This window comes from Palaemon carinicauda, chromosome 28, assembly GCF_036898095.1.
Source record: "Palaemon carinicauda isolate YSFRI2023 chromosome 28, ASM3689809v2, whole genome shotgun sequence".
Classification (NCBI taxonomy): Eukaryota; Metazoa; Arthropoda; class Malacostraca; order Decapoda; family Palaemonidae; genus Palaemon; species Palaemon carinicauda.
In genome coordinates, this window is record NC_090752.1 from 33,086,663 (window position 1) to 33,091,918 (window position 5,256).

Sequence of the window (5,256 nt, forward strand, 5' to 3'; positions counted from 1 at the left end):
GAGAGATGATGAGAACGGAATATGTAATGGTAGACGAAATATCTTTGGAAGGAGAAAGAATTAATGATTTGGAATGGATCTTTAGAATTTGAGTTTAATGAAATATTGAAAAAAAGCAAATCAGACAATGACTAGGTTAAGTAAAATCTGGAAATCAAATCGCTGGATATTACATATGAAAATCAGATTATATATCAGTTTAGTAAGATCAGTGTTATTGTATGGACATGAATCGTGGTATGACAATGAAACAATATCCAACAGATTTAGTAGATTTGAGAACAAAGCCCTCTGAAGAATATTGGGAGTTAAATGGTAGGACAGGATTAGAAATGAAACTACAAGTGCCATGAAACTCAAGTGCCATATGTGGATGAAATCCTGCTGAGGGGTAGAATGAGATGGTTTGGGCATGCTCTTCGCACTCCCCAAGAGAGATTAGTTCACCAAACTTTCAACTGGGCTCTGGAAGGCACTAGAAGAGTTAGAGGACCCAGGCTTACCTGGTTGAGGACTATGAAGAGTGAAGTAGGAGATGATGAATTGAGAAGTATTGATTTAAAAGCTCAAGATAGAGACGACTGGCAAAAATCTAACAGAGACTAATTGCGTCAATAGGCGTAGGAGGAGATGATGAGGATGATAATGTAAAAAAAACACGTAAATCCATCACTATGCAAAGCTACACGATTAAAAAAAATACCGGAGAAGGAAATGCATATAGGCATATAAATATAAAATTCATCGTGTATTTTTGCCTATAATCAGTTATCAATGTGTACCCTGACATTATAAACTAAATTCATGGTCCTTAGGAACTCGTGCATCCAGTGCTCTGTTCGAGATTTCAATTTGTACATGGTATTATGCTTGTAGCTGTCTTGACAAGAGTTGTCCCAAAGCATACTGTAAGTCAGTAACCGAAATACTCCTCGTGTGTGTTTTGCCTTATCCTGCTGTCTAAGTAGGCTATAATCTACAATCTGAGGTAACAAATCGCGGGTTCGCCCTCACGCGGGTGAGTGTTAAACATTAAAAGGGAGCTGCATCAGAAAGACTGATGCCCTACGCAACTCAGTACATTCCATACCTTTATCAATAGGTCTGTATGATCGTATTACAGTATTGCAGCAATGTACTCTAGCCATAAGTAATAACATTGTTGAATTGATAGAATTTGGAGAACCCTTGAGACCTTTCGTTATTTTCGAGCTCAAGTTTTACGAATGATTACTATAACTATCATAAGCAGGAAATGCTTCATATAATATGAGAAATAACCTCAGCACAGGTACATATGGGAAAAATGGCAACAAGTTTAATAGTTATGGCATTTTTATAGCATGAAATTTCTTTTGTCATAAAAATATGGTAACATTTAAAAAAAAAAAAAAAATTCAGGGCAAAAACGCCATTCATGGCACGGATTGACAACCCTGGGTTCACATCAAACAGGTCAACTGCTGCTATTATTATTATTATTATTATTATTATTATTATTATTATTAATTGCTGAGCTACAACCCTAGTTGGAAAAGCAGGATGCTGTAAGCCCAGGGACCCCTACAGGGAAAATAGCTCAGTGAGGAAAGAAAACAAGGAAAAATAAAATATTTTCAGAAGAGTAACAATAATAAAATAAATATTTCCTGTTTAAACTATAAAAACTTGATCAAAACGAGAGGAAGAGAAATTAGTTAGAATAGTATGCTCCGAGTGTACCCTCAAGCAAGAGAACTCTAACCCAAGAGACAGTGGAAGACAATGGTACAGAGGCTATGGCACTACCCCAGACTAGAAAACAATGGTTTGATTTCGGAGTGTCCTTTTCCTAGAAGAGCTGCTTATCATGGGTAGAGTCTCTTCTTCCCTTACCAAAAGGACTGAACAATTACAGTGCAGTAGTTAACCCCCTGGGTGAAGAAGAATTGTTTGGTAATCTCAGTGTTGTCAGGTGTATGAGGACAGAGGAGAATCTGTAAAGAATAGGCCAGACTATTCGGTGCATGTGTAGGCAAAGGGAAATTGAACCGTACCCAGAGAGAAGGATCCAATGTAGTACTGTCTGGGCAGTCAAAGGACCCCATAATTCTCTAGTGGTAGTATCTCAACATGTGGCTGGTGCCCTGGCCAATCTACTACCTATAAAGCTAAGCTACTAACCTAGTTGGAAAAGCAGGATGCTATTAGCCCAGGGGCTCCAACAGGGAAAATAACCCAGTGGGGAAAGGAAATAATGAAAAATTAAATATTTCAAGAACAGTAACAACATTAAAATAAATATCTCCATTATAAACTATAAAAACTTTAACAAATCAAGAGGACGAGAAAGAAGATAGAATAGTGTGCCCGAGTGTACCCTCAAGCAAGAGAACTCTCACCCAAGACAGTGAAAGACCATGGTACAGAAGCTATGGCCACTACCCAAGACTTAGAGAGCAGTGGTTTGATTTTGGAGTGTCCTTCTCCTAGAGGGGATGCTTACCCTTCTACCCTTACCAAGAGGAAAGTGGCCGCTGAACAATTACAGTACAGTAACCCCTTGGGTGAAGAAGAATTGTTTGGTAATCTCACTGTTGTCAGGTGTATGAGGACAGAGGAGAATATTTAAAGAATAAGCCAGACTATTCAGTGTGTGTGTGTAGGCAAAAGGAAAATGAACCGTAATCAGAGAGAAGGATCAAATGTAGTAATGTCTGAAAAGTCAAAGGACCCCATAACCCTCCAGCGGTAGTATCTCAACGGGTGGCTACTGCCCTGGCCAACCTACTACCTTAATTGTAGTTCCTAAGACTTTATCATATTGCATTGAAACATACCTGGTCTTTTCGGTAATGCTAGCTAACATGATCGCTTATTAAGCTTCTGGTGACAGCGAGTTGGGCCTCTTCTCCGGTGATGGCATGTGCCATGAAGAGAAAGAGAGATTGTGTCATATAGCAGCAGTTCGTTGTTCTTGAAAGTGTTCTTAATTTTTCTGGGTGGATCTAACTTTAAATTTCAGGCTTCTGCCAGAATTGTTTTTTGGATGACGAAAGACCAACGCTTTCGCCTAAAATTTGTTTTTGTTTTCCTCCATGTTTCCCAAATGTTCAGGCTAAGTATTTGACACCAAAAAGTTTTTCACGTCCTTCATTTCATTGGAGAACATCACTGCAATCAACTCAAGGCACATTTGACGGTTGATTAATTTAAAACTAGGTTCATTTGACGGGGGAGTCATTTCAAACTAGTGGGAGGTCGTCTGAAACTAGTTTTAAATGACTTGGGAGTCGTCTGGAATTTTGAGTAATTTGAACCTGTTACACCGGTTCTGTGGCAAAAACGCATTTTCCTTTCTCATTAGATATGTGTACTTGCATTTACCACAGATAATATTTTAATACTTATATTTTGATATTAGGAGTTAAATGGCAAGAAAGAATTAGAAATGAAACTATAAGAGATTACTCGAGTGCCATGGATGAGATCATGATGAGGGGTTGATGGACATGGTTTGGGCATGCTCTTTGCACTCCCCAAGAGTTCACCAAACGTTCAGTTGGGCTCAACAAGAAACTAGAAGAGTTGGAAGGTCCAGGCCTACATGGCTGAGGATTATGAAGTGCGAAGTAGGAGAGGATGAAGGGAGAGGTATTGAATTAAAAGGTCAAGATAGAGACGACTGGCGAAATCTAACCAAGGCCCTTTGCGTTAATAGGCGCAGGAGGTGATGAGTTTGCTTCGACTTTAATTGCATATTTTTTTTTTTTTTTTTTGGTAGATCTTATAAAACAACACGATAAAATCCGCAAGAATTTAGGATTTCTAGATACGATAGTATGTTTCATTACAGATTACATTAAAATCTTATTGCTATTCCCTCTATCTATATCCAATTCCTAATGACGGCCCTCAGTCTAGATAATTTTGGCTGTCAAATTACTCGGAACTTTTAAGTATCCTAAATGGTTGCATCGGATTGGATTTAAGACTTTGTAATATATTTCCCTGTGTTGGGACCAGAGAGGCCATTATGCGTCAAAATGCCAATACAGGAAAACCCTTCAATTGCGCTACAAAGTAAACGTTGAGTTTGGACACCATGCTGAAAATAGGAACGGAGGTATGACTAGTCACTAGATTGTTAAAGGTGGGTTCCTCTAGGGATCGGAGGACCTCTACAAAGACGCTAAGCCCAAAAGACCTAAGTGTTTTATTTAAATTGTTCATAACTTCTCTTATAGATTACTTATTTCCTTCCCTCACTGAGATATCTTTCCCTGGTGGAGCCCTTGGGCTTATAGCATCCGGCTTTTTCAACTAAGGTTGTGGCTCAATTGTAATTGATTGATTGATTTGAGGTTTTCTGGCATCCGCTTAACTACTACTATTATTATTATTATTATTATTATTATTATTATTATTATTATTATTACTAGCCAAGCTACAACCCTAGTTGGAAAAGCAAGATGCTATAAGCCCAAGGGCTCCAACAGGGAAAAATACCCCAGTGAGGAAAGGAAATAAGGAAATAAATAAATGATGAGAATACTACTACTACTAATACTACTACTACTACTACTACTACTACTACTACTACTAATAATAATAATAATAATAATAATAATTATGTCTACAGTGTCCCTCGTGGTTTGCACTGACAACTCTGCCTTCCTCTGAGCTGGTTGATTTCCTTTGTAATTCTCTCAAAATAACGAATTTCAGTTGTTTAGCCAATTGTGTTTGTACAGTACACAATACTTCGTTACAAACTACCGAATTCAGTCAATTTAGAAGGCTTACTGGCTTGTGCATTTCATGACCCGAAGCCAGAGCACATTAGTGTCTACGACGTTGTTCCTCTTTTATTATATTTTGGGTTCTGCCAAGTACAAACACGATAGTTTCTCACGTTCTAAACCAATTCGGCAGTACATATTAAGCCCAAGTACAGTCACTCATATAAGTTAGTGGATGTCCGGATATTTGAGAGAGATTTTAATTTCAGTCCTTTCTGGACGACAGGTTTCTGTGAGCTGGAAACAGGCCACTCTTCATTAGTTGAACATTTGTTCGGTTTCGCCCTCCCAGTTACCTGTCGTCCAGAAAGGGGAGAAATGGACATCTCTCTCAAACATCAGGACATCCACGAACTTATATGAGTAACTGTGCTTATCTCAGGCTTCTTCCTATTACCTTGAGTAACTTCTTAACCAACCGAACTGTGTACACCACTGTCACTCTTGTGCCGTGTTCAGAAGTGCAGGTTTTGAG